This window comes from Pyrus communis, chromosome 13, assembly GCF_041283825.1.
Source record: "Pyrus communis isolate YQ-2024b chromosome 13, ASM4128382v1, whole genome shotgun sequence".
In the NCBI taxonomy this organism is placed as follows: Eukaryota; Viridiplantae; Streptophyta; class Magnoliopsida; order Rosales; family Rosaceae; genus Pyrus; species Pyrus communis.
Window position 1 is genome coordinate 3,730,534 of NC_142577.1, and position 22,310 is coordinate 3,752,843.

The 22,310-nt window shown below is 40.2% G+C and overlaps 1 long non-coding RNA gene across 1 annotated transcript; it reads left to right on the plus strand.

Moving 5' to 3' along the window:
- The first annotated feature begins 8,216 nt into the window (after positions 1-8,216).
- On the plus strand, positions 8,217-9,206 carry LOC148691613 (uncharacterized). The gene is made up of 2 exons (XR_015954638.1): positions 8,217-8,281; positions 9,026-9,206. It is a non-coding gene; the product is annotated as an uncharacterized LOC148691613 (long non-coding RNA).
- The last annotated feature ends 13,104 nt before the right edge of the window (positions 9,207-22,310 follow it).

Below are 22,310 nucleotides of genomic sequence, written 5' to 3' on the forward strand. Positions count from 1 at the left end.
CAGCCCATATTTCAAACAGTGTACCATACACATCTGTATGGTCGTAAAACCCAACATCATTAACTCAGATCCTGCCAAAATGAATTCATGCAGCTATGCCAAATAGTTGGAGGAGATGGAAGATAATAGTTGTGGCACATTGATCTTGACAGCTATGATCAAAAGAACAATTGGCCTTGTTGCATCGTCAACCACCCATTCATCTGATGGACAGGTTGAATTGTTGATGGCAAAAGATAGAGTATGTTATATGAACATGTCAATTAAGGCAATTGCATTCCAAGATGCATGAAGAATAACAAGGGACAGCTGCAGTGTTTGATGAAAAGTATCACCTCTGCACAAGGACATCAAAATACCAGTTTTGTTGACAACTTCAAAATCTTGCGAATCAAAAACTGTAATCAGGTTCGAGGCCTAAACATAACAAGAAAAATCATATGCCATAAGTCCATTTAACGTTCCAACTCTCCTTGCATAGTCCTTCAAGATCAGAACCTTATAAGAATGTTTAATCTTTGTAGACTTCAGAAAATGTGACCAATACTTATCTAACTTCTCAAGCTGTAGAGAAACAACCAGACCCTTTAAGCAATTTCGATACCTCTGAAAAAGTATATAGAATGCATTCAAGATCAAATTTCTTAGAGCATACCACACCAAGTTGGGTTGGTTGGTCTTGTAGTAATTCTCCAAAACATGAGGAACTGTAGAAGGCACCATTAGGATATATTTGAAATTCACGGCATCCTTATCACCAAGGTGGATCCATTCTAGTAAATGCACATCACTATAATCCCTCTTCCTCGATAGAATTGGAATTTCACTGCTTTGGCAAAAACTCACGGACGGAGCCTTCCTTTTCATCCTCACATGAGAAACCACTGCAAGTTTATGCTTTGCTCGAACCGATTTAAGCGACATTTTTGGAGATGTGTTGCGAACACCTCTGACCATGCTGAAGACATTTCCTGCTGTAGGAGCTGTATGCACTTTCGAATCGGGACCCAGGTCAAGTTCGTAAGGAGATACCTGATGAGGGTCATCAAAAATAGTGTTTGTGATATAGGAATGATGGATTTGAGGGACGCTCATGGAGTCAAAATACGTAATAGAAGCTGGTGTGGTGTGTGGGAGGAAGAGGGGACTGGTATATAAAGGAGTGATAGGAGCATATTTATGCAACTTAATTAACTTGTTTTCTTGCATTTATGTTGTTAGTTTCTAGTTATTTTAGTATTTTAAGCTATTTTCGTGTGTTTGTAAGTCCAATTGACTAAAGTAGCAAGAAAGTGCAATTTGGAAAATTTTGGAGCAGTTTTGGGCTTGTAATGGATAGCACATGCATGGATCAAGGTGGATGGACGAAATTGAAGACCAAAGGAGGCTAGGAATCTGCTAAAGAGATGGAAGAAATTAATTCAAGACTTGGAAGAAAAGGAAACAGCTACAAAGAAGGAAACATGAGTCAAACTTCCTTATTTTGACTTAGTCAATCCTAATTTTTTCTCCTTATGTTCCAGTTGCAAAGGGGGTTCCTAATTGATTTAGGGCACTTAAATATAAGTTCTAGAAGCCCTAATCCCAGTCAAAGAGGGATGCCGCACCAAATTTGCAAATCATGACCTTTCCTTTCCTTTCCTTGCAGCAAATCCCTTTCCCTTTCTCTCTAGGACCTTGCCACAGCTTCCCTTCCCTTTTCCTTTTGGGATTCTGATTTGTTACCCTTTTCTTGGAGGATTTGGAGTTTTAAAACCTTCCCAAATTAATTAATTAATGCATTGCCCTTTCTCCCATTATTTGAGACAATCTGCCGCACAAAATAAAGCCTTACAACCAATCAGCCATTCATCCATCATCCACACCCACATCCGCACCACCTACCATCCATCCACCACAACCCAATTTCACACCCATTCACCCTTGTGCTGCAGCAAAGAAGGGGAGAAGACCCCTTGGAGCTATGCTTGCCATTCAAGATTGTTGGATTGTTGGAACATTGGAACGTTTCTAGGTGTATTCAATCTTTGTTTTCAATGTTTAATTTAAGTTTTCTTTGTTTTGCTGTGAACATGAGAACCTAAACTTGTTTGAGCTAGAGGAGACTTTGAAACCATGATTATATTTGCAATATGAATTGATTAACTCCAGTTGTGATTTCATAAATCATGAATGCAATTTGCTTAACTGTTTGATTCAGAACTTATTCTTGTATGTTGATTAAGGGTGCACACTTAGTTTGCATGCATGAATTTGATGCTAGAATATAAGGGAGTTTCACATAATCGTTACAAACTTATATTCACAAGTAGTGAAGGTCACTGGCCATGATTGTGTTAAGTTGAATTCCTGGCATGAGTATCATGATGTCATAGTTACGAATGCCTCGTCAATGCTTATGATTTTCACAAAGCTTAATGATCTTTGATTGTATCTCTACTATGCTATTCATGTAGGGAATTATTGAAGAATAATTTGGCTGCCGATGCGTATTCCATCCAATTTAATGACTTAAGGAAAATTGAGGGTTAATTAGTAATGTCACGGTTAATTTGGGGTGTTGAGGTTCATGGTTTATTGGAAAAGCAATTGGAAATCAATTTGTATGCAAGTGTGTCATGTGTGGAGAAGGAACCTCTAGCTAGCTAATCACCCATCAATTCACCCAAATTCGCATTCCTTTACTTAGTTTCTGCAATTTACTTGTTTACACTTTAAATTCGTCAAAAACCCAATCCCCTTTACTTTGTTGTGTCAAATTAGTTAGAATACGTCCTAATTTGTGTTTTTAAGTGTTTTGAGTCAAAACCAATTCAATTTTCATCCAAAGTAAGTCCTAGTGTCGAGTTTGAGTCTATTTGATTGTTTTGGGCTGTTTTGAGTCTTTTTAGTTTGTTTTGAGTTCTTTGAGTCTAGTTAAGTGTTTTCAAGCCTAGTTTTATGTTTTTTTGAGTTAGTTTTAAGTAGATTAGCAATCCTTCCTAATCCCCTAAAACGATCCCTACTTACATCTTTACTACAATTGTCAATAAGAGGGTTTAATTTGCGTGCTAGTTTATAACACATCAAATTTTTTGCGCCGTTGTCGGGGACTAGCAACTTTGCTAATCCCCCATTGTTTCTTTTTGTTTTTTTTTTTCGTGTCTTTTAATCTTAGTTTCTGACTTTGTTTTGTTTTCTTGTTTTTAGGTACTAACTTATGACTCGAAGTTCTCAACCTATTCGTGCAAATATCTTGGACTTTGACGACGATTTTGAATGAACTTTGAGAAGGAAGAGGAAGGAGCCAGAACCTAATCTACCTAGTTCTAGCTCAGAATCTGAAGTAGAAGAGGAAGAAGCAGCCACAACAAGGGAAGAAGAAGAAGAACCAATCATGGACAATTGCACAATCAAAGGAACTTTCAGCCTCGGGATCGGACAATGTCATACCCCTATGCTTTCAATATCCTAAGGCAGCTCAACACAAGACCGATGAGTTCGAATTGAAGTCTAGGTTGCTGCATCACATTCCAAAGTACCATGGGCTGTCCATGGAGGATCCCAACAAGCACTTGAAGGAATTTGAAGTGGTTTGTTCAAGCATAACTCCAATTAACGTGGATGGCAATATTTTGAAGATGAAACCTTTTCCATTCTCTCTTTTGGAAAAGGCTAAACATTGGCTTTGTGAATTAGCACCTAGAATTGTCACATCTTGGGAAAGCATGAAGAGAGCATTCTTAGAGAAATTCTTCCCCATCAAATGAAAGAAGAGCTTCTAATTCAATATTTCTATGAAGGACTTCTTCCAATTGAGAAACAAATGCTAGATGTGTCAGCGGGAGGAGCTTTGGTTGACAAAACACCAATTGATGCCAAGACTTTAATTGTAAATCGAGCCTTGAATGCACAACAATACGAGGGAGTTAGACAAAGGGACATCCCATGGCAGCTACCACAAGTGAATGAGGTAAGTGCAATTTCTGAAATTCAATCTCAATTGGCTAATCTCACTGTTTTTATGTCACAGGTTGTTGATGCATCCAAAATGCAAAAAGCAAGTGTATGTGGCGTGTGCACCATGCAAGGACAGCCCTCTGAGTAATGTCCTCAATTGATAGAAAATAGAGGATGGGAAAGTGCCCATGCTGTGGGGTTTCAAGGCCAATATCAACCCAAATATGATCCATATGCAAACACTTACAATTTGGGATGGAGAGATCATCCAAACATGAAGTGGAGGGAGCCTCAACAACCTCAACAACAAGGAGGATTTCGTCCACCCCTTGGGATATTTCAAAGGCCATTCACACCAATGCAACCTTAACCACCTCTGGTTTAATCAAATTCAGGCGCATTTTTGGATAATGATAAGGTTATTGAATTATTAACCACTTTGACGCAAGGAGTACAAAATCAAGCTAAGGAGGTGGATGAATTGAAGAAGCAAATGGGGCAAATGGTAGAATTCATGGGCCAATTTAGAGAGCAAGGCAAACTGCCTAGTTCAACAATTGTAAATCCAAGAAGAGGATTTGAAACCGCCAATGCTATCACGTTAAAAAGTGGCAAGGAAGTTGGAACCACCCCACAACCACCCAAATCAAGCCACAAAGAGGATGAAAAGTTGTTGCAAGAGAATGAGGACAAAGGCAAAGCCACAGCAAGGGTGGAGCAACCCTTGCCGCAGCCACTCAATGCCCCTAAGCCACCCAACAAATGTAAGGTAGGTCCAAATTCAATTGTTTCTAATGTTATTCCACCAAATGTGCCTTTCCCTCGCAGATTTTTGCAATCAAAGAAAGAAGAAAGTGACAAAGACATTCTTGAGACATTTAGAAAGGTGCAAGTCAATATCCCTTTCCTTGATGTAATCAAACAAGTTCCAAAGTAGGCCAAATTCTTAAAAGAACTTTGCACAACAAGGAAAAGGATTTTGAACAAGGAAGTGGTACATGTAAGTGAAAATGTCTCTGCCATATTGCAAAGAAAGCTGCCACCTAAATGCAAAGATCCAGATAGTTTCACTATCCCTTGTGTAATTGGTAATACAAAGTTTGAACATGCTATGTTAGACCTAGGTGCATCCATTAATGTCATGCCTTACTCTATTTAAGCATCTATGAACTTAAGAGAGCTTAAAAATGATGGAGTTATTATTCAATTAGCCGATCGTTCTAATGCATATCCAAAAGGAGTTTTGGAAGATGTTTTGGTGCAAGTTGATCATTTAATCTTTTTGGCTGATTTTTATGTGCTTGAAATGGAGGATTCAACTCATTCTCCACCATTGCCACTCCTACTTGGAAGACCATTCATGAAAACAGCCCAAACCAAAATTGATGTGGCCAAGGGAGCATTAACAATGGAATTTGGTGGTGATATAATTAAATTCAATGTTTCGGAATCTATTAAGAATCCTAATGAAGTTCACCCTTGTTTTGCCATTGATGTGACTAAAGATGTAGGTCAGGAACGATCAACACCTAACAAGAAGGATGCATCTAGAACCACCATCGAAGAGGGAATTGGAGTGGCTACCCTAGAAACACCCAATCTGGCCGAGAGGAGCCATAGTGAAATTGTTGATAGTGCTGCCACTTTTGAGCCTCCATCACAATATGTTTGTAAGTCTCCAATCCCAATTCCAATTCCCATTTCAACTAATAGGTTGTTACCTTCTTTGATGTAGGTTCCCAATCGAAATAAAGGTGGTGAGAAAGTTCACATTGACTTTAGGAAGCTTAACACCACAATCAGGGAGGATCACTATCCCCTTCCATTCATAGAGCCTTATTATGAGTACTTTGAGGGGCAGGTTGTGGAGGATGTACCCTTCCATGTCGTGGGCTCTAATGGAGCTTAAAAGAGAGGTATTGTCCGGCTAGAAGACGTTAAAGCAAGCGCTTCTTAGGAGGCAACCCATGCATTCAAATAAAGAAGACCTAGGACTATCCAACACTCCACAACCAGATTTGCGTTCCTAAACCCTACTCTTTATTGCTTTTACTTTGCCATGATAATTATGTTTGTTAGTTTGTGTTGTTTGATTGTTTGAGTGTGAGTTTTCTTTTGAAACATTGAGGACAATGTTTGGTTTAAGTGTTGGGGGGGGGGGGGTAAACAAGCTATTTTTGCATGATTTTTGTGGGATTTATTCACCTATCACTTCTATTGTTGTCTCTCACTGTTTTTAAGTGTTTTTAGTGTGTTTTGAAGTGTTTTCATGTGTCTTAAATAGAAAATACGAAAATTTGAAAAAAAATTCGAAAACAGTTTTGAAAAACCCAAAAAGAGTCATGTTAGAGTTTTTTTTGTGTGTTTGTTTGTGTCTTAGGGTACCTTCCAACACCATGATGAGGATTTGGTTTTTAAGTGCATGACTGTTAAAGAAAGTTACAAACACGGATGGAAGTTTGATTTGCTCTTTGGTTTATGCTTAGTTATAGTTGTTGTTTACGAATTCACATGTAATCAGAAGGGAAAAAAAATTAGTTTTTGTAACATGCTTGAAGGAAGGAACTCAAACTAATGCTACAACCCTGAGAGACTTGAGCCTAAACTTTGTTTGGAGAGTTATGAATCTTGATTTCTTGTTTTCTAAAGTCATTGCATGATCTCATTGTTTCTTTGCTTGGTTGCTACTTAGAATGCGTTTTCATCATTATAGTTCCAAATACTAGAACTCATGCCCATTTCATTCAAAGCATGATATTGATTGCATAACAAACGATAAGATGAAGTTGTTTAGTTAAACCAGAGCCAAAAAGCCTTGTCCCTTTGCATTTGTATTGTAGGTTTAACCCTTTTGAGCCTTATTTTGCCTATTTTCTTTGTTAACCACATTATCCTTACCTAGCCTAGAATAGGACTATCCATACCCTTTTTCTTAAGGGATAGTGAAGCATGACTTAAAGGGAATTCCTTTTGATCAATGTTTTGCAGAAAACAAGCGTGGGGGAAGGGTTTTTATTGAAAAAAGAAGAAAAAAGAAAAGAAAAACGTGAAAAAGAAAATGTAACAACCCGTCCCGGGATTTACGTCAGAAAATGGGTATTTTTGTATTTTCACTAAGTTTGGGGGATACTTTCTTTTTTAAAATTGTTTTTGAACCTTAATTGGTGAGCCCAAGGGGCCCACCCCCTGTTTTGTCCCCTGGTTCCCTTTCCCTTTTCTTTTTTTTTTTTTTTTGAAAAGTCTTCTCTTCTCTCTTCTCTCTTTCTTCCTCCGTGCTCTCTCTTTCCCCCCCCCCTCTCGGTCTCTTTTCTCCAACAAGAACACACACACACACACCCATGCCCACACCTATAGCTCTTTTCTAACCCTGTGGTAGTGTTTTGGACGTCAAACCACGAAGAAACCACCTCGGAGACATTTCCCAGTTTTCCGGTGAGCACCGCCCCTTTCGAGGCAATTTCCGACCAAACCACGGTGAGTTGGCCGGTGTGCAAGGTATCAATCTCTTTGTCTTTCTGAGTACAACAACGTTTCTTTTTGTTTCACCCAATTTCATTGAGTATTGAAGAAGTTATGCTCATTTGAATCTTACCCAGTTTCCGGCGGACACCCATGGCTTCTAGGCTGTTTTCCGGCCAACGCCGGCCACGATGACGGGAACCAAGGGTATATTTTGATTCCTTACCTTCGGGGCTTCAATTTGGTATATTGAATGACATGTTTTGGTTGAGTTTTGAGCTCCATTGGAGCTTGGGAATTCTCCGGCCAAAATCCGGCCTTCTCCTTCCTTGGAATTCGGCGAACCACCCAAACCCAAGGCCTTTGGGCCTTTCCTGCCAAGCCCAAAACCCTGGGCAACCCAACCCAACCTTTTTATTTATTTTATTTTTGTTTTGTTAATTTAAAGGTCGTTGGGCCGTTTCATTTAGGGCCTTCGGCTCGCTAACCCTAAACCCATTAGACCCAAACCCTTTAGGCCCAAACCCAGATCCAACCCAAGTCCACACCCTTTAACCCAATCCGGATCCAAGCCCAGACCCATTTGACCTGTTGACCCAGACTCGAACCTGGTCTGACCGTTGACCCGGTCAACGGTCAGCGTTGACTTTGACTTTGACCTATCAACGGTCAACGTTGACTTTGACCGTTGACTTTTTGGGTTTTCGTGCGGGACCCCTCCTAGGCTATGTTCGACGTTCTGAACCCGTTTCCGATGTCCATTTTCCCAAATTCAATCGTTTGAGTAGAGTTTGACTAAATGTACCATTTATGTGCTTAGGGGCAATTATCTGTGGCGTTTCTTTCTTCGCTAAATGGTGTGGCTTTTCGACGGCGAAGTATTGTGAGTGGACCCCTTCTAAAATGCATGTTTTAATGGTAGAAATGCATACATAGAAAAGCATGATTTCACAATTATGTTTTACGAAACGCTTTGAGATAACATGCTTACTGAGGCTAGTTTGAATTATTACTATTTTTCCTATAACCCATGTTATTATAGAATATCTGATGGATGACGATATGATATTTAGAACATGTTTAGAACACCTTTTTATAGTATAGATGATGCATGACTTTATACTATGAAGTTGATTTTCAATATATGTATGTTCACTGGTTTTGTACTAACCTAGTGGTCCTTTCCGCTACGGGACGTAGGGATAGATCCGGTCCGTCCCTGGCGACGGTTTGGTGTTGGCATAGGGCCTGGAGTGTGTTTTCCTCTGACTGTCTGCTCAGAGACGGGGAGCCGACATGGGGCCTGAAGTGTATTTTCCTTTGACTGTCTGCTCAGAGACGGGGAGCCGGCATGGGGCCTGAAGTGTATTTTCCTCTGACTGTCTGCTCAGAGACGAGGAGCCAGCATGGGGCCTAGAGAGTTGTATCGGACTTTCACTAGTGATTATTTTATATACAAGTTATGATTTGAGATATTCCACGACATGCTAGGTTTCGGAAAACCTATGTTTATAATTATATATGTGTTTTCATAAAACCTGGGGGTTAGTATGTTGATGACTGTTTTATTATATATATATATATATATCAACTTGGTCCACTCATGTTTATTTTGCGCCCCCTTCAGGACTTAGAATCGAGGCATACAATCCCGACGTCCAGGCACTTCCGCATCGGCATCTTTGAGTCCTCTTGGTGTAGGACCCACTCCTTGGTTTCATTCAATTTTATATTATTTTCTTTTAGTGTTCTAGATTAGTGGTGTGCTCTGAACATGGCCCTTATTTGCATATTCATTATTCTTTTATATTTATAAGCCTTATATATCCCTTGTTTTCAGCATTTGCACTCAATAAATGGCTTTCGTCACCCTCGGGTGTCGGCCAGCACGTGCCTATCCTGGTATTCGGGGAATATCGGGGTCGGGGCGTGTTAGAAAAGAAAATAAAAGAGTTAAGAAATAAGTGAGAATGAGCTCACAAGTATTAATTGTTGAAGAAAGGGACCAAAAGTTTGAATTTGACCCTAAGTGTTGTGTGAATGTCCCATGGGTGTTAAAAGTTGATTTTTGCATTCAAAAGTGAATTCTAAGTGTCAATTTCATTACTTTGCTTCCTATTGCTTTAAGAATCTTTGTTTATCCTTACTTTTCTTTGTTAGCCAATACCATAGCCCCGTTACAACCCTTAGACTTCTATCTGGATTGTTATGTGTTTCAATATGTGGATTTTGAAATTGGTATGAGCATATGGAATCCCTAGTTCTCGTTCTAAGTAGTAGCATTCCATTCATGAGATCATATACATGTCATATTAATAATTCCAGAAAATGATTTCTTTGTTATAGCATATGTGAGTGTTAGTCTACATGTTTACATCAATCTTCTCACATATACTTAGTGTAGGGAGTGTAGTTAGAAAATCTATGTGAAAATAGAGAGTATATCTAGTGAGGAATTGAGGGAATTCTCTAAGGCATGTTACTACATTCAAAATGTTGTTTTAATTGATTAAATGTGAGCTAGTAAGTGATGACTGTGTTTAAGTGTTTACTCAAGAGTAAAGATGGCTAAAATCTATGTGAGTAGTGATTTTAAATGTCATGTGCATTGCAAATCCCTAAGACAATTGTTGGAAGGTCTAGAGTGTGTTTTGTTTTGTTTTGCTCGAGGACTAGCAAAAGCTAAGTGTGGGGAAATTTGATAGGAGCATATTTATGCAACTTAGTTAGCTTGTTTTCTTGCATTTATGTTTTCTTGTTTTCTTGATAGGAGTATTTTAAGCTATTTTTGTGTATTTGTAGGTCCAATTGACTAAAGTAGCAAGAAAGTGCAATTTGGAGCAGTTTTGGGCTTGGAATGGATAACACATGCATGGAGCAAGGTGGATGGAAGAAATTGAAGACCAAAGGAGGCTATGAATCTGCTAAAAAGATGGAAGAAATTAATTCAAGACTTGGAAGAAAAGGAAACAGCTACAAAGAAGGAAACCTGAGTCAAACTTCCTTATTTTGACTTAGTCAATCCTAATCTTTTTCTACTTATGTTCCAGCTGCAAAGGAGGTTCCTAATTGATTTAGGACACTTAAATATAAGATCTAGAAGCCCTAATCCCAGTCAAAGAGGGATGCCACATCAAATCTGCAAGGAATCCTTCCTTGCCGTGCAAGGCATGACATTTCCTTCATTTTCCTTGCAGCAAATCCCTTTCCCTTTCTCTCTAGGACCTTGCTGCAGCTTCCCTTCCCTTTTCCTTTTGGGATTCTGATTTGTTACCCTTTTCTTGGAGGATTTGGAGTCTTAAAACCTTCCCAAATTAATTAATTAATGCCTTGCCCTTTCTCCCATTATTTTAGACAATCTACTGCACAAAATAAAGCCCTACAACCAATCAACCATTCAGCCATCATCCACACCCACATCCGCACCACCTACCATCCATCCACCACAACCCAATTTTACACCCATTCACCCTTGTGTCGCAACAAAGAAGAAGGAGAGAAGATCCCTTGGAGCCATGCTTGCCATTCAAGATTGTTGGATTGTTGGAATCTTTTTAGGTGTATTCTATGACAGCTTGTCCTAATTTTTTGTACTGTAGGTGTGAAAAGATGATTTTGCCCCTGGACGTATTTTGTGTCGTAGGGTGTTTGGTTTGTGGACCGCACACCATACATACCCACACCCGTGGACCTTTCCTCTCTCCCTTCTCTTTTGGATTTTCTTCCAGTTTCTTCCATTTCCTTTGCAAAGGTACGGACGAACTTCAAACTACCTTCTACTTTCACGGATCGGCGTCAAGGAGTTTACCTTTGTGTTCCTTGTGAGCTCAGGGGCTCATTCATACCCTTAAATCGACGTGAAACCTTCGGAAACCCGAGAACCAGGGAACCCCGAATTGGAGAACTGTTTATGTACACATGATAGTGAGGTTTTTAGAAGTTTTTAAGGTTCTAGGGCGCTTTAGAACCTTCTCACAATTCTCGAGGAACAATTTTGAAGTGTTTTAGACGTTAGGAAGCCTAGTTTTAGGAAGTTGCAGGGTTGGCCAAAATCTCATGAGTTTTTCCGGTGAGATTCTATTGGTTTTGGGTCCCTAAAGTGGTAAGGTTTTGTTCTACTCGTTGTAAGCTTCATTTTGGTACAAATTTCATAGAATTTGGTTGAGAAATGAAGAAGATATTAAAGGTTGAAGTTTTTCCCAATTTCTGGCAAACTTCGAGTTGCAGACAGCGGCGTTAACGGAGGTGGACGGCGGCGATCGGCGAGTCTCACAGAAGAAGGAAGAGAATATTTTGTCAAAGTTAACGAAATATTCTAACGGCGTCAGGTAATGGCCGTTAACGTTTGTTAGGGTTTTAGTAGAATATTAGATGAAGTATTCCCTAACGCCGTTAGGGTTTCACACGCGTGCCAGGCATGTGCCGGTGCGTCTGGCAGTGCCTTGGCTGGCGTGTGGTTGCGCGTGGGAGGTCAGAAAATTATTTTAAAAATATAGGGATGTTCGTGAGGTTCAGTAGAGAACGTTGGTATATTCAAATACCCCGTTTGAGCAATATATGAGAAGTTATTATCTAAGGTTGGTTATGTGAGTTAAATTGACGTTTTTATAGTTGTTTCGCATATAGGTGAGGACTATCCGGAGGATGAGCGTAGCCACACAAGGCTCGGGGCTTATGACCCTTCTACGTATCAGTGAGTGGGCTTTTGTTTTCAGTATATATATTGACTGGTATCTTTCCAACTACATTTTAAATGGTTTTATAATTGAAATGCCATGTCGAATATCGTTGTTATTATTATTGTGATTGTGTTGGTTATGCTTTGGTACCGCGGATGCTCAGGTTAGTCTGGTGAGTATGTTGTTAGTGATAGATGTGGTGTTGATGAGATTGAGTTATAGCTTATAATCCTACACCTCGGTGATTGTGCTCTTCCAGAGTAGGGCCTAGCCTTCATGTGATCGTCCACCTCTCGTATCGTACGCTCACCTTGGATCCAAGGCAGGTGCCAGCCTGTCATACAGACCACTTTAGGTGGTTTCGACTTGTAGGTGACTTGTGATACTTCGCATAGCCTTCACGTGATTGTAGCATTAGAGCATATTTATTTACATCCAGCCTATCGTACGAACAACTATAGGTGGTTCTGGTTTATGTCCAGGATAATGGTTGAGGAGCTATAGTTTCAGCCGTACAGGTTACTTTAGGTGACTCTGGCTGACGTATTGATATCACTGGCATATTATGATTTGTTTTATCTCACCTGCTTGATGCTTATACTGTTTGATTGGATATTTCTGACATGGCATAATTGAGCTTTATCGTTTTTGCATGATTTAATATATTAGTACATATGGTATTTTCTGGAAAGTATACAGGTTTTATAGAGAGGGGTTATAACTTTTGTGAATGAAATGATTTTGAAAAGCTTTGTTTTTACCCACTCACATTTTATGTTTTACGCTCCTTCAAGTTTTAGGTAGCGAGGACGTGGGTGACGAAAGAGGCATCGAGGCATTTCTGACAAGCACCCTCCATGTAGGACTTTCTAGTTATCACTTGTGTAGTGTCTGTTTCTTCTAGATTGCACCTAGGATACTCGAACTTCTACTTTGCATTTTCCTTTCGTGTTTGTCACTAGCATTAACTGATCTTTTTATTGTAATTTTTTTTGTCGACTTTATTTTTCTCATATTTTCACTCTTTTGTTTCCGCATTGTGCACTTAGCTACGTCACCCTTACGTGATGGCCAGCACGCTCCAATTTTTGATCGGGGTGTGTCAGTTTGGTATCGAAGCCTAAGTTTGGCAGTCCTGCATTATTTGTGAGTATTCTAATCATTTTTGGTGTTTTCTAAGCTTAGTTTCCTCGATATAGCTCAGTTGGGGGAAGCTATAGCTCATGCGATTCAGTCTACGCTCCACTCTTCACACAGGACTCATCTGCATACCATGTATAATCTAAAGCTGGATAAGTTTGAGGGACATGAAGGTTATGAGGGAGCTGAGCAGTGGCTTGAGCATATTGAAAAGACTTTTCTAGTGTTGCAAAGTCAAGGAAATCTTCCTTCTGAAAGGTGGGTAGAAACGACTTCATGGTTCTTAGGTAAAGAATCGGCATCCTGGTGGGGACAGGAGATTCGCCATTTGACCCCAGAGGAAGTTGCTGACTGGGAAGTGTTTAAACGGTTGTTTCGGAAAAGGTTTTTTTCCCCCTGAGTATATTGAACGCAAGAAGCAGGAATTTACTGATTTGAAGCAGGGGAAGTTAACGGCGAATAAGTACTATAGAAGATTCACTGATTTGTCCCGTTATCATTCAGAAGTTGCTGCTAATCCGGTTGAGATGCTTTGTCATTTCAAATTGGGTACTAAGAAGAAGTGGCGTTCTATGGAAACCGCTACTCCTTGCGATACTTATTAGGAGTTCTACAAGATTTTGTTGAGAATTGAGGATTCTGAGAATATGCCTAGTGAAAGTGAAGAAGAAGAGAATAATGGCAATCAAAAGAAAGACGATAAAGGTAAAGGTCAAGCATCTCAAGGACCCAGGAAGACTTAGAGTTTTAAGTGAAGTGGGGCTAACTCTAGTTTGTCCGGTGGAGGCATGAGTTCTACGAGCCAACATAAGGGTGGTAGGTTTGCCGGAGGCCTAGGTTTTCAGAGGCAGCGAGATACTAGCGGTTTTGGTGGTTCAAGAGCTCCGTTGTGTACGAGATGTAACAGCCAACACTTTGGTGAGTGTAGACATTGCAGTCGAGGACGTTTTACTTGTGGACAGGTCGGACATCAAGCAGCAAATTGTCCACAGGGTCAGCAGAGGCCCCAAATGCCTTCTTTATCACCACCAATTCCTATTCAGCAGGCTCCAGCACCGAGCGGGTATGGTTAGACAGGTCATGGGGGTACTTACCATTACCAGGGAAATGTTGCTCCTTATTCAGCAGCACCGTACCCATATCCTTAGGATCCGTATTATCTAAGTGGCTACTAGAGCAGATATCTGCAGTACCATGAAGGGTATACCTCATATCCTCCTCATCCAGTCGGCGGATCGCAGTGGTATTCGGGAGTTCAGCCTCAGCAGAGGGAGGTTGCTTCTAGCAGCGCAAGGTTGTCAAGACAGACTGGTCAGGGCTGTAGTACACATGGACATAATGGACAGTCGAGTAGAGGTCAAGGTGGTCGGCAGCAGCCTCAGGGCTGTATTCATAACCTCACAGTACAGGATGCCCAGAACAACCCAGATTTGATCATGGGTACATTAAATATCCTTGGTCACTTTGCTAGAATGTTGATTGATTATGGTGCTACTCATTCAGTTATTTCTCATACATTTGCTCAATTGACACAACCTAATCCCACACCTCTCAGGTTTGAGTTAGAGTTTTCGATGCCTAGAGGAGAGACATGTCAGGTGGGCTAGATGTACCCAGGGTGCCCAGTGTTAGTGGAGGATGATGTTATGCCAACTAACCTCATTCCGTTGGATATTGTTGAGATTCATGTCATTTTGGGCACTGATTGGCTACACTTTAATCAAGCCAATATTGATTGTTACGAGAAGAAAGTTACGTTTCAGTGCCCAGGGCTACCTATGGTTACGTTTGTTGGTGAGCGTAGTGGCGTGAGACATGGCATTATTTCGGCAGTGAGAGCCAAGAAGTTGCTTCAGAAGGGTTATCAGCGATATTTGGCACATGTACTAAATGATAACGTTTCTAGTCGTGGGAGGACATTAGAGTGGTCAGGCATTTTCCCGACGTGTTTCCAGATGATTTACCAGGATTGTCGACGGATCGTGACGTAGAGTTCGCTATCGACTTATTGCTAGGTACAGACCTTATATCCTTGACCCCCTATCAGATGGCTCCTGCTGAGTTGAAAGAGCTGAAAATTTAGTTACAGGAGTTATTAGATAAAGGTTTTATACAGCCTAGTACTTTGCCTTGGGGAGCTCTAGTCTGTTCGTGTGAAAGAAGGATGGTATTTTAAGGCTGTGTATAGACTACCGATAGCCTAACCGGGTGACGATTAAGAATCGTTATCCATTGCCACGTAGTGACGATTTGTTTGATCAACTACGAGGAGCTTGTGCGTTTTCGAAGATCGATTTAAGGTCTGGCTACTATCATCTAAAGATTAGGAGTGATGATGTCCCCAAGACGGCGTTTTGAGCCCGATATGGTCATTATGAGTTTTTAGTGATGCCGTTCGAGTTAACTAACGCATCTGCTGCTTTTATGGATTTGATGAACCGGGTGTTTACGCAGTGCTTGGACAGGTTTGTCATTGTTTTTATCGATGACATTTTGATTTATTCTAAATCCAAAGCAGATCATGTATGACATCTTACTTTTGTATTGACGAAACTGAGGGAGCATCGGTTATTCGCTAAATCAGTAAATGTCAGTTTTGATTAGATCAAGTAGCGTTCTTGGGATATGTCATCTCAGCTCAGGGTATTCAGATGGATTCTCAGAAAGTTGCAGCGGTGGAAAATTGGGAGCAGCCACGAACCGTCTCTGAGGTACGGAGTTTCCTCGGTTTGGCAGGCTATTATCAACGATTTGTTCAAATGGGATGATAGTTGCGAGCAGAGTTTTCAACAATTGAAGTACTATCTCACCCATGCACTGGTGTTAGCACTTCCAGATGATGGTGGTAACTTCGAGATCTACAGTGATGTGTCGTTGAATGGTTTGGGCTGCGTACTAATGCAACACGGTAGGGTTATTGCTTATGATTTAAGACAATTAAAGCCTCATGAGGTAAACTATCTTACTCACGACCTTGAGTTGGCGGCAATCATGTTTGCACTAAAGATTTGGAGACACTATCTTTATGGTGAGAGATGTAGGATCTTCACAGATCATAAGAGTCTTCAGTACCTGTTTACTCAGCGAGATTTGAACCTTCGCTAGCGGAGGTGGATAAAGTTACTAAGTGATTACGACTGTATGATCGAGTATCATCCGGGACGTGCAAATGTGGTGGCTAATGCACTTAACCAGAAAATCTCAAGGTAGAATTGATGTTTTTCAACAAGCCGTGTTCCTCTTCTTACTGACTTAAGGTTGACTGGAGTGAAGTTAGAAGTTAGGCCAATTTTGATCAGCCGCATACTTGAGGCACAGATGGATGACGATGAAACTCAAGAGCTGGTTCAACTAAGAAATGAAAGGAAAAAGAAAGATCTTTAGATTCGAGAATTAGACGGCATGCTCATGCTTGAAGGTAGAATGTTTGTACCGAACAGTGCAGAGTTAAAGAGGGATATTTTGGATGAGGCACACGTATCGGCATATGCTATGCATCTGGGGAGCACTAAAATGTATTATACCATACGACTGTTTTACTATTGGTTGGGTATGAAAAGAGAGATTGCCGAGTATGTTAGCAGATGTATCGTTTGGACGGATGCAGCCACTTCCTGTTCCACAGTGGAAATGGGAAAATATTACCATGGATTTCGTGTACAAGCTTCCCCATACTCAGAATGGTTATGATGATGTTTGGGTAATGGTTGATTGGCTCACCAAGTCCGCACAGTTTATTCCAATTCAAGAGAAGTTTTCTCTGAAACGGTTAGCTGAGCTCTTTGTGTTGAAGATTGTTAAATACCATGGTCTACCAGTCAGTATCATCTCTGATCGAGATCCAAGCTTTACTTCTAAATTCTGGACAGCATTTCAAGAAGCTCTTGGTTCGAGATTACTGTATAGTACAACATATCATCCTGAAACCGATGGGCAATCGGAGAAGACCATTCAGACACTGGAGGATATGCTGAGATCCTTTGTTTTGCAGTTTGGCGATGCATGGCATAAACATCTGGATATGATGGAGTTTGCCTACAACAACAACTACCATTCTAACCTTGGTATGTCACATTTCGAGGCATTGTATGGTAAATCTTGTTGTACGCCGTTGTGTTGGTCAGAGGTAGGCAAAAGAGTTTTGGAGGGCCCAGAGATAGTGGATGAGACTACCTAAAATATTCAAGTAATCAAGTTTAACCTGAAAGCGGCCCATGATCGTTAGAAGAGCTTAGCGGACAGACATGACATGGATCGGACCTATAAAGTAGGTGATTGGGTATTCTTGAAGTTGTCGCCATGGAAGGGTGTTGTACGATTTGGGAAAAAAGGGAAATTGAGTCCCAGGTATATCGGACCATACGTGATCACTGAGTGGATCGGCGAAGTAGCTTATAGACTTAAGTTACCTCCAGAGTTGTCTCGAGTGCAAGATTTATTTCACATTTCAGTGCTACTTCTGCAGCCGTTGGAAGTTAATCCTAATTTGACTTACGACGAGGAGCTGGTGATTATTCTAGACTGGAAAAATAAGGTTCTGAGGAACAAGACAATGCGCTTGATGAAGATTTTGTGGAGGAATCACTCGGTGAAGGAAGCTACTTGGGAGACAGAGGATTGGATGAGAGATTTGTATCCCTGCTTTTTTTTTTCATTACTAGTGGTTTGTTTTGTTATGTAATTTCGGGGATGACATTTTCTTAAGGTGGGCAGGTTGTGACAGCTCATCCCGATTTTTTGTATTGTAAGTGTGAAAAGATGATTTTACCCCTCAACGTATTTTGTGTTGTAGGGTGCTTGGTTTTTTTTGTTTTTGGTTATGAACTCATTTGGACCGCACACCACACACACCCACACTCGTGGACCTTTCCTCTCTTCCTTCTCTTTTGAATTTTCTTCCAGTTTCTTCCATTTCGTTTACAAAGGTACGGACGAACTTCAAACTACCTTCTACTTTCATGAATCGACGTCGAGGAGTTTACCTTTGTGTTCCTTGTGATCTCAGGGGCTCATTCATACCCTTAAATCGACATGAAACCTTCGGAAACCCGAGAACCAGGGAACCCCGAATTGGAGAGCTATTTATGCACACGTGATCGTGAGGTTTTTAGAAGTTTTTAAGGTTCTAGGGAGCTTTAAAACCTTCTCATGAAGCTCGAGGAACAATTTTGAAGTGTTTTGGACGTTGAGAAGCCCAGTTTCAAGGAGTTGCAGGGTTGGCCGGAATCTCGTGATTTTTCCTGGTGAGATTCCGTTGGTTTTGGGTCCCCAAAGTGGTAAGGTTTTGTTCTACTCGTTGTAAGCTTCATTTTGGTACAAATTTCATAGAATTTGGTTGAGAAATGAAGAAGATATTAAAGCTTGAAGCTTTTCCGAGTTTCCAGCGAAATTCGAGTTGCAGACGGTGGCGCTGACGGCAACTGACGGTGGCGACCAGTGAGGCTCACCAGAGAAGGAGGAGAATATTCTGTCAAAGTTAACGGAATATTCTAACGACATCAGGTAACGGCTGTTAACGTATGTTAGGGTTTTAACAGAATATTCCACGGAATATTCCCTAACGTCGTTAGGGTTCCACATGCGTGCCAGGCACGTGTCCACGAGTGGCCTGCGGGTCTGGCCGTGCCTTGGCCGGCGCGTAGCGGCGCGTGGGAGGTCAAAAAATTATTTTAAAAATATGAGGATGTTCGTGAGGTTGAGTAGAGCATGTTGGTATATTCAAACACCCTATTTGAGCAATGCATGAGAAGTTATTATCTAAGGTTGGTTATGTGCGTTAAATTGACGTTTTTATAGTTATTTCGCATATAGGTGAGGACTATCTGGAAGACGAGCGCAGCCACATGAGGATCGGGGCTTACAACCCTTCTACGTATCAGTGAGTGGGCTTTTGTCTTCAGTATATATATATATATATATATATATATATTGACTGGTATCTTTCCAGAGACTACGTTTTAAATGGTTTTATAATTGAAATGCCATGTCGAATATCGTCATTATTATTATTGTGATTGTGTTGGTTATGCTTTGGTGCCGCGGACGCTCAGGTAAGTCAGGTGAGTATGTTGTTAGTGATAGATGTGGTGTTGATGAGATTAAGTTATAGCTTATAGTCCTGCACCTCGGTGATTGTACTCCGTTAGAGTAGGGCCTAGCCTTCACATGATCGTTTACCTCCCGCATTGTAAGCTTACCTTGGATCCAAGGCAGGTGCTAGCCTGTCGTATAGACCACTTTAGGTGGTTCCGACTCGTAGGTGACTTACGATACTTCGCACAACCTTCACGTGATCGTAGCACTAGAGCATATTTATTTACACCCAGCCTGTCGTACAGACCACTATAGGTGGTTCCGACTCGTGTGCAGGATAGTGGTTGAGGAGTTATAGTTTCAACCGTATGATGCGAGATTTATACGCACACAAATTAAACCCTCTTTTTGACAATTGTAGTATAGATATAAGTAGGGATCGTTCTTAACCGGGGATTAGGAGGGATTGCTAAACACTTGGAAACTGACTTAAAAACTCAAAAACAAAGTTTAAAACACTAAACTTGACTCAAAGAATGCAAAATTAAAAGTTAAAACACTTAAACAAACCTAAAACCCAAAACAGCAACTAGAAGACTCCAAACTGCCTAAAAACCACTTTCTGGGCAGTTTTGAGCACCTACACTAATTTGGACGAAATTGGATGAAAACTTGAATCAAAATACTTAGAAACACAAATCAAAACACTTTCTAACTAATTTGGACAATACAAAGACTCAAAGGACTCAAAACAAGTTCAAAAGACTCAAAACTGCCTAAAAACACTAACTAGGCAGTTTCTGACCTTAAACACAAATTTGGACGAATTTAAGATTATAGGTGGATTCAAAACACTTTAAAACACAAATTAAACAGATTCTAAACACTATAGAACAAGAAAGTAAAGGGGGGTTTTGTTTTGACGAAAATTGAAATAACAAAACAAAGTAACAAACTAGACAGAATGTAAATATGAAATTGATGAAATGGAATGAATGGATGCTAGCCAAGGGGTTCATCTCCACACATGTTACACTTGCATAATAAAAAGATTTCCAATTGCATTTCAATAAATTATGAAACTCATCACCCCGGGTTAATTAGGTCCGCTTAAATTAACCTTCAAATCTTCCTAACGTTATTGAATTGGATGATTGCATACGACAACCCAAAACATTTCCCACAAGTCCCCTACATGGTTGCATAATAGAGATACAAGCAAGAATCATTACGCTCTATGAAAATTATAAGTGTTGACGAGGCATTCGTTACTATGATTGCATGAAACTTATGCCAAGAATTCGTTTAACGCGATTGTTTATAAGCAACCTCCACTACTTGTGAATATAAGTTCGTAACTATTAGGTGAAACTCACTTATATTCTAGCGTCATATTCATGCATGAAAATTAAGCGTGCACTCTCAATAAACATACATAAATAAGTTATCAATCAAACAGTTAAACAAATTGAATCCACGACTTATGAAATGCAATTAGAAGTAATCAAATCAAAACGCAAGCATAAACATATATTTCGAATCCCCCCCTAGCCAAGGGGGGGTTTAGTTCCTCATGATACAAAACAAAGAGAATCAAAGAAACATCTAAACATTCCAACAACTCAAACTTGAATTGTATGAACGTTTAGGCCCTCTTCTCTTCCATTCCTCATTCGTACAAAACAAAGAGTATTGAAATTAAACATTGAAATCAAAGAAACACCTAAACATTCCAACAACTCAAACTTGAATTGTATGAACGTTTAGGCCCTCTTATCTTCCTCTTCGTTGTAGCACAAGGTCTAATGGATAGTTTGATGGTGTGAATGGTTTGGGGAGTGGTGAAAATGGAAGGAGGAGGCCACGGCAATGGGATGATTTCTGGTGTGGTGTTTGGATTATTATGGAGAGAGCATGGCACAAGGGAATGGTTGGTGTTTGTGACTGAAAAATGAGATGAATTGAATGAATGCAATGCATGGTTTTATAGGGAGAGAAGGGATGGGAGAACATGTGAATGGCAGCTAGGAATGATTAAAGAAGGGAATGCATGTGTAATGACAACTAGATTGGTTGGTGGAAATCTGAAAATGGATGGGAGAGGGAACATGACAGCTAGGTAAAGTGAATGTGGCTGCATGTTTGAATGATTAAATGATGCATGTGGGTTGGAAATGCATGTGCAATGATTCTTTGGTGCTGAAAATGCATGTGTAAGCATGTGTTGGCTGAATTAAAGAATGTGAGGGAATGATGAAAGGGGAAACATGACAGCTAGGTTGAATTATGAAGAGTGAATGCATGTGGCTGATTTATGTGAATGATTATGGGTGATTATGATAAGTGATAAGTGGTGATGATAAGTGTATGATATGTGATTATGATAAGTGATAAGTGGTGATGATAAGTAATGATTTATGATAAGTGATAAGTGGTGATGATAAGTAATGATATGTGATTATGATAAGTGATAAGTGGTGATGATAAGTAATGATATGTGGGAGTGTGGCTGAAATGAAGGAGTGGAATGTTGGAATGTTATGCACGGCTAAGGATATAGGAAAGGTTTAAATGTCCTAAAACTAAAGGGAACAAGGTTCCAACACTTTGGTCTTCAATTAGGTCTTCAATTTCGTCCAACACTTTGGCTCCAAGCATAGGCTATCCATCCTTAGCCCAAAAGTGCTCCAAAAGTCTCCAAAATGCATCTTTTTGCTCCTTTAGCCCTTTGGACCTACAAACACACGAAAATAGCTTAAAGTACTAAAATAACTAAAGAAACATAACGTAAATGCACGAGAACAAGTCATTTAAGTCGCATGAATATGCTCCTATCACCGTACAGGTCACTTTAGGTCACTCCTGATGATGTATTGATATCACTGGCATATTATGATTTGTTTTATCTCACCTGCTTGATGCTTATACTGTTTGATTGGATATTTCTGACATGGCATATTTGAGCTTTATCGTTTTTGCATGATTTGATATACGAGTACGTATGGTATTTTCTAGAAAGTATACACGTTTTACAGAGAAGGGTTATAACTTTTATGAATG